Source organism: Carlito syrichta, unplaced genomic scaffold (assembly GCF_000164805.1).
Source record: "Carlito syrichta isolate Samal-C Ts95f unplaced genomic scaffold, Tarsius_syrichta-2.0.1 Scaffold68293, whole genome shotgun sequence".
NCBI lineage: Eukaryota > Metazoa > Chordata > Mammalia > Primates > Tarsiidae > Carlito > Carlito syrichta.
The window spans coordinates 457,302-471,722 of record NW_007012389.1 but is presented as its reverse complement, the minus strand read 5'-3'; the positions used below and the strand labels follow the sequence as shown (position 1 = coordinate 471,722).

Below are 14,421 nucleotides of genomic sequence, written 5' to 3'. Positions count from 1 at the left end.
TTGTATTGTAAGGGATTTAAACAATAAGAACAAAATCTTATATATTTATCTATGGAGCTAATATTTCTTGTACTATATATTTCTTTGTTTAAGTCATGTGTGGTAGGCAGAAAATGGTCCCTACATGCATTACTTCAATGTCATAATTTCCAGAACCAATGGATATATTCCTACTTGGCAAAAGGGACATGGCAGATTGATCAAAGTTAAGGATCTTGTAATGAGGAGTTTATTCTGGATTATTCACATGGCCCTGATATAATCACCTTATTCCCTAAAAGGAAAGAATCTCTCCTGACTGAAGTCAAAGACTGAGACCAGAGGAAGATGTGACTATAGAAGAATGATCATAGGCTGCAATGTTGCTGGCCTTGAAGATGGAGGAAGAGTGACATGAGCCAAGGAATGCTGGCTACTTCTAGAAGCTAGAAAAAGTAAGGAAAAAAGATTCTCATTTAGCATCTCCAAAAAGAAACACAGCCTTGCCAATTACTTGATTTTTAGCTTAGTGAGATCTCTGTCAGACTTATGTTCTATAGAACTGTAAGATAACAAATCTGTGTTTTCTTAAGACACCAGGTTTGCTATAATGACAATAGAAAATGAATACATGATGTATAAGTGGAAATAGTATCAACCCAAAGAGGGTAAAGTTCATTCATAGATGCCCCCAAAATATTACATTTTATATATATTACTTTTTTCTCTATAAACACAAATATGCATGCAGTACATAAACAGACATACAGTATATTTGTGGCATTAAAGCTTCATGGGTTGATAATTAGGGAAAAAAATCTAAAAATATTCTTTAGGGGATGATAATGAGAGACGTGCAAAACACTGGTTTAGATATTTTTATCGGTATTATTTTCCTTTTGCCAAGAGTATTTCCTTTATTGTGTCTTGTAGTATAATGTTACTATCTGAAGGTGATGAATGCTTTCACTATTTATATGTAAGAAAAAATTTATTTTGCTCTCCATTTGAAAGATGTTCTTGCTAGGTATAGAATTCTACATTGACAGTAGCTCTCCTTTTATTACTTCAAAATGTGGTTCTACTGTTTTCGTGTGTTTCTTGTTTGTCACCTAAAATTTGCTATTATCCTTATGTTTGCTTTTCTAAGTTTAACATGTCCTTTTTCCTTGTCTATTTTTAAAAGTTTCTCTTAATCATTTGTTTTGAGAAATTTGGTTATACTGTGCTTTGGGAGTAGTTTTCTTTGTGTTTTCTATGTTTATGGTTTATAGAGCTTCTCAAGTCTATGTGTTCATAGTTTTAATCAAACTTGAAATTTTTTTGTCTATTTGCTCTTTTTTTTGTCTGTATCTTTTTCTTTTTCTTCTTTTGGGTATTCCAGTTTATTCCAAGTCACATGAAATTGTCCTACAAATCTCTTTTTTCTTTTCCTTTTTTCTGTATATTTTGTTTTGCATCATTTTTATTATTATGCCTTCAAGTTTGCTAATTTTTCTTTCAGTTATATCTAAACTGCAGACATTGAAGATTTTTCTTTTAAAAATTTTAGATTTCATCAGTAGAAATTTGATTTATATTTATCCAGTCTCTGATTTTTAAATATATGAAAAAATTATGACTTTTAATGTCTTCGTCTACTAACTTTAACATCTGTTCTGATCCTGAAAAGTTTTAGTTGAATTTTTTCTATTTTACTTTTTATTTGTATGTGTGGTAATGCTTTTTTATATTTTATTTTAAAGATGTGGGGTACAATTCAGGTTTAGATACATAAGTGGTCATCACATGGATGAAGTTTGGGCCTCCCATTGGTCCTCACTTTACCTCCTGGTTTGGGATCAGGCACCCTTAGTAGTGTTTTGCGCCCCCTGCCTTCCCTGGCAGTGATCTCCTACTGCCAATCTTTTTCATGTAGTGTTATGATAAATATTCAGGGTCCACTTATGAGTGAGAACATGTGGTATTTGGTTCTTTGTTTCTGTGATAGATCACTGAATATGATAGACTCTAAATTCAACCAAGGTGCTGTGAAGTTCTTAATTTTGTCCTTGTTTATGACTGTATAATATTCCATCATGTATATGTACCACTTTTTAAAAATTCATTCCAATTATGATGGGCAGCAGGGTTGGTTCCATGTTTTAGCTATTGTGAAGAGTGCTGCAATAAACATGTGTGCACAGGTATCTTTTTTCTAGAATGATTTGAGTTCCTCGGAGTATATTCCCAAAAGAGGAATTGTTGGGTGTTATGGAAGGTCAATATTTAGCTGTTTTAGAACTTACCACGCTGTTTTACACAGAGGCTGTACTAGTTACACTCTCACCAACAGTGTAGAAGCATTCCCTTTTCTCTTCATCCTATTCAGCATCTGTTGTTTTTTGAGTCATTAATGATGGCCATCCTGACTGGAGTTAGGTGGTAGTTTTGATTTGCATTTCTTTGATGATTAGTGAGGCTGAGCATTTTTTCCTCTATCTATTGGCTGCTCATATGTCTTCTTTTGAGAAGTGTCTATATCTTTTCTCATTTTTTTAATAGGGCTGTTTTTGTTTTTTTTCCTTTTGGCACATATGAGTTTCTTGTAGATCCTGGATGTTAGGCCTTTGTCAGATACACAGTAGGCAAATATTTTTTCCCACTCTATGACTGTTTCCCCATTATCTTTTTTTTTGGGGGGTGACACATTTTTATTGTGGGTTGGATGTGGAGGAGCAGCAGAGTCGGCATCTCAAGCCAGGCCGTGGGCTGTCCTTGGAGACAGAGTCCACACTTGCCCAAGAAATCAGAATCAAGAAGGAAAATGCCCTCGGCTGCATCACCACACCTGCTGCTTGGACACCTGACAGTCACGGAATACCCGCCGGTGCCTGATGGCTTCACACCACAACTTTCCCTTGAAGTCCCGGGACTGGGGACTCTCAGAGGGCTGGAGGCTTGTGCGGAGTTTGTACCTGTGGTTCAGGGCCTGTGTGAGGAAGGCCCCGCTGATGCTGATCTCCATCAGGGTCCAGTTATCCAGCTTGGCATGCACCTCCTGCTGTGTCACAAAGCTGTTGGCAGACAACCGGAGCTTGGCTATGCACGTATCCTTGACCAGGGTCCGGATCTCGTCTGCTTTTGGGATGTTGTCTGAAGCATGATTCAGCAGGAGCTTGGTGAGTTCCGTGTAGTAAGGGCTGGGCATCGGGGTGAATGTCTCCTCCTGTCGCTCACAGTCCCTCATCATCTCCACCTTCTCCTGATGAGGTAGATCTTGTCCAGGCTGAAGATGATGGTCACCAGCTCCTTCTCGGCCAGAAACTCTACTTCGGCCACGTCCATAGCGGCGCAAGCGGCCAACCGGAACCCACTTCCCCCTCAGCAGTGTCCAGGCAGAGGCGCCATGGCCGCCCCCCCATTATCTTAATGATTTCTTTTGCTTTGTGGAAGCTTTTCAGTTTGATGAAGTCCCACTTGTCAATCTTATCTTTTATCGCATGAGCTATTGAGGTTTTGATCACGAATTGGTGGCTTATTCCTATTTCTGTAAGGGTGTCTCCTGTGTTTTCTAAGATTCTTATAGTTTGAGATTTTACATTTAGGTCTATGATCAATTTAGAGTTGTTTTTTTTTGTATGGTGATAGGTAGGGGTCTTGTTTCATTCTTCTGCATGTGTTCAGTCAGTTTTCCCAGCACCATACTGAATAGGTTCTCCTCTCCTCAGTGGTTGTTGGTGGAGGCTTTGGCAAAGATAATTGATTGAGAAATTAAGGTTTTGGTTCCAGAATCTCAATTCTGTTCCATTGGTCTATATGCATATCTTGTGCCAAAACCAGGCTGTTTTGATTATTGTAACCTTATAATAAAGTTTAAATACAGAAGTGTGATACTTCCAGCTTTGTTTCTTTTGCTGAGGATTGTTTTGGCTATTTAGGGTTATTTATGTTTCCATATGAAGTTCTGTATTGTCATTTCCAGGTCTGAGAAGAATGATGTTGGTAATCTGATGGGCATTGTGTTGAATCTGTAGATTGTCTTGAGTAGGATGGATATTTTAACAATGTTGATTTTTCCAATCCATGAGCATGGAATATTTTTCCATTTGTTTGTGTCTTCTTTGATTTCTTTTAGAAGTGTTTTGTAGTTTTCATTGTAAAGGCCTTTCATTTCTCTGGTTAGGAAGATACCAAGGAATTTCATTTTCTTATGGCTATTGTGAGTGGGATTGTGCTTTTTATTTGGTTCTCTGTCTGCTTGTTATTGGTGTGTAAAAATGCAACATTTATTTTGTGCCCTGAGACTTTGCCAAAGTCTTTCATCAGTGCACGGAGGCTTCTGACAGATTCTCTTGGGTTTTCAAGGTATAGGATCATATCTTCAGCAAAGAGGGATAACTTAACTTCCTCTTTTTCTATTGGATATTCCTAATTTCTTTCTCTTATCTAATTGCTCTGACTAGAACTTCCAACATTGTTGAACAGGAGGGGTAAGAATGGGCAGCTTTGTTTTGTTCTGGTTTTTAGGGGAAATGCTTCCAATTTCTGTTCATTTAGCAATATATGCTGGTTGTGGGTTTATCATAGATGACTTTTACTATTTTGAGGTATGTTCCCTCTATGCCTAGTGTTCAAAGGTTTTTATCAAGAAGGGATGGGAGATTGTGCTGAATGTTTTTTCTGTATCTAATGATATAATCATGTGGTTCTTGTTTTTACATCTGTTGATGTATTGAATTACATTTATGGTCTCATGGATGTTGAACCAGCACAACATCCTGGGGATGATGCCTACTTGGTTAGGTGTTGTTGGATCCGATTTCCAAGAATCTTGTTGATAATTTTTTACATTTATGATCATTAGGGATAGTGGCCTGTAGTTCTCTCTCTTTGTTGGATCTTTAACCAGTTTGGGTATCCGTGTGATGTTAGTTTCATAAAATGACTGGAGGAGAGCTCCGTTTTTCTTGATTGCCTGGAATACTTTCAATAGGATTGGCATTGACTGCTCCATGTATGTTTTGTAGAATTCCATTGGAAAGCTATCTGGTCTGGGACTTTTTTTTTTTTGGTAGGTAGTTTTCAATTTCCTGGGTTGTTATTGGTCTATTTAGAGTATCAATTTCTTCTTGTTTCAATCTTGGGAGGTTGAGTGATGCCAGAAAATCCTCCATTTCATTTCCGTTTTTGAGTTTGTTTCCACACAGGTGTACATTGTAATCTCCCATAATCTTTTTTTATTTCTTTAGGGTAAGCATGTGACTTGAAATTTTGCATTTCTGATTGTGTTTAGGGCTTTTTTCTCTATTTTTCTTGGTCAATCTGGCTGGGGACCCGTCAATCTTGTTTATCCTTTCAAAGAACCAGTTTTTTGTTTTGTTGATTTTTTTCTATGATATTTTTGTCTTCTATGTCCCAAATTTGGACTTTTACTTTGGTGATCTGAATTCTTCTGGCAAAGTTAGGGTTTTAGTGGTCTTGCCTTTCCAGCTCTCTTAGGTGATTTGTTAGGCGATTAAATTGTGATCTTTCTATTTTCTTGATTTGTGTGAGCTACAAATTCCCCTCTTAATAATTTCATGGTAACCTAGAGGTTTTGGTAGGATGTGTCTTTGTTTTCATTTGTTTCCATGGATCTTTAAATTTCTGTTTTGATTCTGTGTTGACCCAGGAGTTGTTCAGCATCATGCTGTTTAGTGTCCACGTCTTTTTGTATTTTGGGAGGATCTTGTTGGTGGTGATATTTATTTTTATTCCACTGTTGTCTGGGAAGGTACATGGCAATATTCTGACCTTGTGAAATTTGTTTATGCTTGATTTATGGCTGAAGATATGGTCAATTTGGGGGCATGTTCTATGTGGCAATGAGTAGAATGTATATTCCTTGGTTGCTTAGTGGAGTGTTCTGTAGATATCTATTAAGTCCATGTGGCCAAGTGTCAAGTTGAGTTTCTGGATTTCCTATGGATTTCTTGCCTCGATGATCTATCTAGGGTTGTTAGTGGAGTATTTAAGTCTCCAGTTATGATAGTGTTAGAGTCAATGTCCTTTTTTAGGTTACTTAGTTGTTGCTTTATAAATACTTGTGGTCCTGTGTTGGGTGCATATATATTTAGAATGGATATTTATTGTTGATGGATTGAGCCTTTGAGCATTATGTAGTGTCCTTCTGTATCTTTTTAAACTTTGGATAGCTTGAAGGCTATTTTGTCTGATATGAAAATCATGACTCCTGCCTTTTTTGTTTTCATCCATCGGAATATTTATTCTCCATCATCTAACTTTCAGTCTGTGGGTTTCCTGGAGACAAAATATTGTTGGATCATGCTTTTTTATCCAGTTTGCCATTCTATGTCTTTTCAGTGATGCATTAAGTCCATTCACATTCAGGCTGATTATTGAAATGTGAGAGTTTGTCTGTGTCATAAGGCATTATAAAGCTCCCACCCACTTTCAGTGAGATAGGCACATAATCACAGAATGAATCCAGACCGTTCCCTCAAACTGATATACAGATGCAGAGATATAGAAATACTCTATTTGGCTTGCTGTGCTATAAGAATATATCAGAAGCTAACAGTGAGTATCCTTTCTAGTCTCATAATAGAGAAGGTAATGCTGACAAAGGGTCTGGACTAAGACACCCTTTAAAGATAATAAATATATTTGAGAATCTCAGTTGAGGCATTCCTAAAACTAATATAAATTTTTGTGTATTAAAGGTCACATAATTTCATTAAGTTCTTTAATGTTTTAATTTGGGTTTTCCCAGAAGAAGAGTTTGAAACAAGGATTCAAGGTAAGTACTTTATCTTGAAGATGATACCAAGAAGTAATAGTGTGAAGAAAGAGAAGTGAGACAAAAGAAATGATAATAATCATTAAAAGTGTTCTTATCCAGGTAGTAACCACTATAAATAACCAAAGCTTGATACCTTTGGGAAACTTTATGAGACAGTATAAAATTGTGACCCCAAAGCATTTCAACCGAGGAGCAAATGAGTGGGGATATTTATACACTGTGCTCTTTAGTCATTTATTGAGGTGTAATTCCAGGAGGCGTTGATTCTTGGCAGTTCAGGTCTGCTTTGTAGGTGGCAACGAGGGAAAAAGATAGCCAGAAAAAAATCCCCAGACAAATAAATACAGGGCTTCCAGGTTTAAATTGGGCTGATGTGAACTGAGTTAAAGTTGAAGAGACATGAGTGGTGCCCAAAAGATGCCTGCTAAAGGTTTGTGTGTGTGTGTGTGTGTGTGTGTATGTGTTGAATTTTTATCACCTGCAACAGAGAGTGCTGAGAGAATTCATTGTCCCTCACATGATCTCAAACTTTGTCCATATCCCCTGTCAAGCTTTACAGAAATAGCAGCACTTACTTCCTTTCTTTCAGGATCACCCTCCCTGCTGGGTAAAATACATAGAAGTCTGAGTTCTAGATTATAAGAATGGGTACTTGGCAGCCTCTCTTTATAGAAAGACCAACACTTGTGAAGATCAGATGAGGTTTTCGTTGCAGGAGACCTTATTTACCCACTGATATCTTCTTTCTCATGGAAGTTGCTCTTAGAAGTTATGCCTTGCCTAATGTGATCTGATGAAAATTATTATTATTTTTATTATTATTTTGAGTGAGAACCAACTTTGGCTTTTAGGATTTGGCCTCTTTTGTATTTACCATTAGTCATTTTCTCTCAGTAACTGCTGTTGGCTGTAAAGTTGGGGTCATTTTAGCACAACTGGGAAGGTCTTGAAACTTCCAGATAGATATTAGTGGGTTTTTTTGAAACAAGAGAAGCATGAGGTAAATGAGAGTGTTTGACATTAGTAACTATAGTTTTGACTTGCTTAGATTTTCCTCTCACCTCTCATTCTCCATTTATCTAAATCTATGTCAATAAAATATGGGAAGGGAAGGAAGGAAGGAAAGGAGGGAGAGAAAGAGAGGGAGGGAGGGAGAGGGAGGAAGAGAAGGAGGGAGGGAAGAAGAAGGAATGGAGAAAAGAAAGAAAGAAGGAAAGAAGAAGGATGGATGAAGGAAGTCCAGTGAGAATGAAGTGTGGTGAATAAGGGGCATGGTAGTGCAGAATCCTGCAGGAGTGATGGGCAGGGACATCTCCCTTTAGTTTTAAAGTTATGCCAAGGAAAGAAATGGAATCCTCAAGCAAGGATGGAGCATTCCCACATTCAAACTGCAAGCACTATCATCTCACTGTTTATTGGGACTCTTCTTAAGATTTCCCACATTTGACAGTCAATTGGGAAAATGTAACTGTGGGTCACACCCCCTCTCTTATCTTGCCATAGATCTTGCCAACACCACAACTTCCATCAGAGCATTGCCAAATCAGAGAAAATTCAGTGTAGATACTAAGATTTTGGAGTGCATTATACAAAAGTTCTGTGATCTTTGGCAAGTTCACTCGTTGTCTGCTTTTTAAGCATTTGTTATATTCCAGGGACTGTTTGAGACATCGTCAATAAAGTGTTGAGCAAGGTATACAGTCTCAGTTGTCATGACCCTTCTATAATTGTTAGAGAGGCAGAAGACAAACAGAAAAGACATTAATTCAACAGTTACACAACATTTCTGTGCCTTAGTTCCCACCATCATCTGAAAAAGTCAGCGACAACACCCATCTCATGTTGTAAAAGTCAGATGACCTAAGATGACCTAAGATGGAATCAAAGGAAGAGACCCCAGATCATTTATCATTGTTCCCTATGTATCTATTTCTCAAGAGAGACTGAATCTTAAAGTTCAGCTCAGTGAAGTATTGCATCTCAACCCACTTGAGTAAAAAAGCTCTGCAATGCTGGTATAGAACAGGGCACCCTTCCTGTGCTCTGGACACAGACCCCAAACCACATGTATCTATACATCATTTTCTAGGATGCATAGGGACTCTTTATTTGTTTTTAGCTCATACATGAGGGAAGGTAAGAAAGGCTCTGGGGTTCAGCCTTGCCAGTCAGACCCAGCTGCTTTCTCGTCCTGCCCTCTCTTATCCCTTACCTATAGAAGGAAAGGGCCTGGGAGTGTTGTCTGTGATGCCCAGTGGTGTCTGGATGTGTCTCTAGGCTCAGACGTTACTATCCCTGCTTTTTCTGGTTTTCATTTCCTTTTCTTGTCTGCTAGGCTTTTGAAATACATATTGCAACCACTTGTTGCCCTGTTTTCTAAGCTGCCTTGAACTGCTGCCAGGGGCTGTTGCCAGAGAAGCTAATGACTAAGTCACTCTCCTTTCAGCCTCTGGCAAGACTGGGAATCCACTTGGGGATGGGGTAGCAAAGGCCCAGCCATCCTGAACCAATCAGGAAACCACATTAAAAGTACCGACCAGGGAGTAAGTCCCTCATCCTCAAAGCTCAGCGCTGAGCTCAGCTTAGAGGTGACGACCAGGCCAGGGGTGCTCTGTTTTGCTCCTGCAGAACCACATCAGAGGCAGAGTCTCAAGCAGAAAGGCAGTCCATCAGAGAAGCCTTGGGAGGGGCATTCTAGGGTTAGCAGTAAAGTGAAACTCACTGTGTTTCTGAGCCAGGAAAGGCCAGAGAACAGCAAAGAAACACCGGATCATGAGCCAGAGAAGGAAAACCCAGGTAAAGTAGATTATGAACAATAATAATAGATAAGAGGTAACACTATTTAGAACTTACTTTGTGTCGGGCCTTATCCAAACACTTTCAAAGCACTTCCTCATTCAATCTGTCTAATAACCCTATCAGGTAAATTCTATTATTATTCCCACTTTCTGAAGAAGAAATTGAGTCATAGAGAGATTTAGTTGTCAGTGGTATAATGTCTCATTTATCTTTTCTTACCTGGACAATTATCCCTATTTTTAGTTAACCCGCTTTCCAAATGCTTTTTCCAGGTGGTTCATTTGTTCAGATGTATCCAGCACCAGCACTTGCACTGAGATCACCGAACAGAGCAGAGGATAAACACTCATGGTCTTTGGGGTTGATTCCAATGATCACAGCATCTCTAGTCACCCACTTTGACTTGCTATCATTTCCACCATTACATTCTATTATTTATGGAGATTTATACTGCAGTAAGCTAAAGTTCCTACTCTTGGGTCCTCTCTTACACCTCCAGCTTTCTCAGTTTTGCTATCACTTAGAATGTGCTTCTCCCCTCTACGAATTTTGCTACTTTGAGTCCTGCCTGTCCTCCAAGTAACTGCTTCAGTTTCAAATGTTTCCTCTTTTATTAAACTTCCCATGAACATTCCAGCCACAGATCTCTCTCTCCCATGAACCAAGGGGATGAATACTTTGCAGCAAGTGTAGAGATGATACCTCATACTTCCTTGCATTGTCCATTTTCTTTATAACTGGACAGAAGTGGCCATACTTTGTCCCTCTCTTAGTCTCTCTCATAAACTATTGTGGAGTAACTAATAATAGTTTATAGGTAAAGGAAGTAATTTAACAAAGAGAATATGGCAAGGAGCATCTAAGATGACTCAATTATCCCTAACTTTTGGCATTCTCGTCCTGTGTAATCTCTTATCCTCAAATGTAGACAGAACTGGGCTGTCAGTTTCTTTAAAAAAAATTTTTTTTTTGAGTTGGAATCTCACTCCTTCGCCCAGGCTGAATTATAGTGGCATGCTCACGGCCACCGCAGTGTCGATCTGCTGGACTCTGGCGATCCTTCTGTCTCATCCTTCCAAGTAGCTGGATCTACAGGCATGTGCTATCATACTTGGCTAATTTTTTGATTTGTTGTAGAGATGAGGTCTCGTCAAGTTGCCCGGGCTAGTCTTGAACCCACAGGCTCAGACAATCCACTCACCTCGGTCACCCAAAGTGCTGGGATTACAGGTTGAGCCACCTAGCCCAATGGGCTGTCACTTTCATGATTAGGTTACATAAGATTATTAATTCCATTTTGTTAGTGACTCTCTCGCTGACTTTGGTAAAGCAAGCAATCATGTTGGGGAAGCCTATGTGGCAAGGAATTGAGGGCACCCAGCAACCATTGAGAATCTGAAGCTATCCACCCTACAGTCCTTAAAGAATGGAGTTTTCCCATCAACTCCATGAGATCAGAAGCAAATCCTTCCACAGTCCAGCCGTCAGATGAGACTGCATCCTGGCTGGCAGTTTTGGTTGTACTTTGAGTTACCTTGAAGCAGAGGACCCAGCTCAACTGTGCCCCATTGCTGATCCACAAAAATTGTGAAGTAATAAATGTGTTGCTTTAAGCCACTGAGTTTGTTGTGATTTGTTACACTGCAATAGATAATGAATACAGGAAGGCTCATCAAACAAAGTCTTTTTGGAAGAATTGAAATTGATTGAAAAGTCTAACAAAGGAAAGCAAAGGATCAAGGTGACATTCAAGGTTGGGAAAGTGAGCAACAGCTATATGGAAGGCTCACAAACTACAGTGCCAGACAGACCTGGAGATGTAGACAGGGATCTGACTGGGGAAGGCCTAAAGGAACTTGTCCCTCACCTTACAAAGCAGGAAGAAAAAACAAGGGTGACAATGTAGAGGGTTTGTTAGATAGTGAGGGGAATGTGTCTCCATCAAGATTTAGAAGGGCATAAGAGGAAGATTCATTCTATCAGATAACCTTGCTCTTTTTATAAATGCAGGTACATTTATAAAAGAGGAAAAAAAGGCTTCTCAGAGTAGCAATACGATTAATGACAATAAGTCACCATTTTACATGCATCATCTCACTTAGGCCTTACCGTCTCCTTATGAGATGTTATATTTCTATTTACATTTCATATATAAGGATTAAAATGTTCAAAGAACTTAAGTAACTTGCTGAATGTCACCCAGTTCAAAAGTAGTATAGTATGGAAACAAGTCCAGGTTCTAGTGCCATGATGTCATGCTGATGTTCTGGAACATTTTTCGGTAGATGCCATGGGTACCATGTGCCTTTGCCAGTGTTGTGTTGCTGCTGTTGATCAAAATTGCTTTGGAGACAGTTGTAGAAGATACGGTGGGTCTAACCTCAGGATGAGGAAGTGCGTGTAGCCTAGTTGATAGAAACAGGCAGAAGAAAAGGCTGTTAAGGGATATAATGTGAATTATTATAATCAAGGAAATCTTTCAGGAAGTGGAAGACACCCAATGTGCAAACATTGTAGCTACTGGAGCATCTACACCCAGGAAACCTGAACTTTCAGGATACTACAAAACAGACAGCCCAATATATTTTATATTTGACAAAGGCCTAACATCCAGGATCTATAAGGAACTCAAATGAGTGGAAAGGAAAACAAAAAACAAGCAGCCCTATTAAATAATGAGCAAGAGTCATGAATGGATACTTCTCAAAAGACATAAGAGCCAACAGATACATGAAAAAATGCTCAGTCTCACTGATTAGCAGAGAAATGAAAATAAAAACAACATTGTGATACCACATAACTTCAGTAAGGATAGCCATCATTAATAAATAAAAAAAAAAAGATGATGGCGAGTTTGTGGAGAAAAGAGAATACTTCTACATTGTTGGTGTGAGTGCAAACTAGTTCAACCTCTATGGAAAATAGTGCAGTAATTTTAAAAACAGCTAGAAATTGATCTTCCATATGACCCAGCAATCCCCCTCCTGAGAATATACCCAGAAGAACTCAAATCATTCTACAAAAATGATACTTGCACATGCATATTTATTACAACACTATTCACAATAGCAAAAACATAGAACCAACTCTGCTGCCCATAGAAAGTGGACTGGATAAAGAAAATATGGTACATATACACAATGGAGTATTACACAGCCAAGAAGAACAACATTTTGGACTTCACAGCAAATTGGATGGATTTAGAGTTGATCATACTCAGTGGTCTATCACAGAAACAAAGAACTGAATACTACATGTTCTCATTCACAAGTTGGTCCTGAATATTTATCACAATACAAAAAGAGATGGATTGACAGTAGCAGGACACTGCCAGGAGAGGGGGAGTACCTGGCATTACTGAGTATGCCTGATCCTAAACTAGGGTAAAGGAGGACAAATTGGAAACCCAAAGTTCACCTGTACATAGACTACTTATGTACCTAATCCTGACTTGTACCATACATCTCTATAATAAAATGAAGTTTTTTTAAAAAAAGCTCAGTAAATATACGGGAGAAGAAAGAATCATTATGGGGGTGAAGAATTGTTTCTAATCATAAGGCAGATCATGGAGTAAGATGTTGAACAGGAATATGTAGACAAGGAATATAGGAAATCTTCCCAGTTCACTCCAATAAACATTGCTATAAATGTTTTTAGATTAATTGAGTCTTTTATTGTGACTTCTGGACAAAGCATTGTCAACTCTGAAATAAAAGCCTCCATTTTGTGCTTCTGATATCAACCAAGTGGTTGATACCAAGTTTTTAAGAAGAATTTAGGCTTCAAGCTTATAGTTACTCCTGCCAGTTTAATGAAAACATCAATCCCAAATCAATGATAAGATGGCAAAATGGTTCAGATTTTGCAGAGTTGGCATGAGAGTTTACCAGGAAGGATGCAAGTTTTTCTAACTTTTCCAAAAAAAAAAAAAAGTGATGGCGTTCTCACCTTGCTTCACAAGGACTGGATAATCCTGGGGTACTGAGAACCAGTCCTCATGCCATACTACTACTAAGCTACTATGCTTTTTCGTTTTTTCCTCAATATCCAACTCTGTGTTTGATGCCTAATAAATGTGTTGAATGAATGAATGAGCTGGGAATGATCATGTATGTTCCTTTGCTCAGTCTGTTTGCAGTCTATTTTAGAAATACCCACATTCCAATGAGTACCAGGAATTGAACAGCTTGTATGCATTTCAGAGACTGATGGTCTGAGAGCTCCAAATTCCACACACACTGCCTCCTCTCCCAGTTTCACTCTCCACGTGCAGAGGAAGCCAATCTCCTCTCCTTCTCCCCCCGCACAGAAGAAGGAGGCTGGTTCTAATGGCCTTGGCCCCAGTTTGCTTGTATAATTAATGTGGGATTTTTCCTCCTCTAGTAAAAAATGACCTTGTCAAACCTGAGACGACAAAATCTTGGTTACTGAGCGATTGTGGGTTCCCTGCTGGGATGGCATCCTGGGCCTTGCAAAGAGAAATCTAATAAAATCGGTGTCAGGGGCTCCCTGGGTGCCAGGTCCCCTGCCGCCTGACCCCATGATCCCAATTTATTAGCCATACTCAAGAAAGCAGACAAACTTCACTGGCTCCAGACAGGAGACTTCCAAGCGGGAGCTAACGTGGGGGTTGGAGCTAGGTTTCAGCAAAAATGACAAGGGAAATGACAGGAGGTGCCAGCTGACCAGGGCGCCTGGGAAGCCCTATTCAGAACATTTGCTGCCCTAAAAGGACCAGTTTAAACTTGGTTGAAGAATGTGTTAGAATGGTCCATTGAGAAAGAAAGTAGTTTTTTTCTCTCTTCTCACGTTATTAGCAAGGCTGTGGACTTCATGCCTAGCATTAGCCATGTTGC

General features: G+C 39.0%; 1 pseudogene; it reads right to left on the bottom strand.

Moving 5' to 3' along the window:
- Positions 1-2,800: 2,800 nt before the first annotated feature.
- LOC103253850 lies at positions 2,801-3,306 on the bottom strand (annotated as a pseudogene).
- Between the last annotated feature and the right edge of the window lie 11,115 nt (positions 3,307-14,421).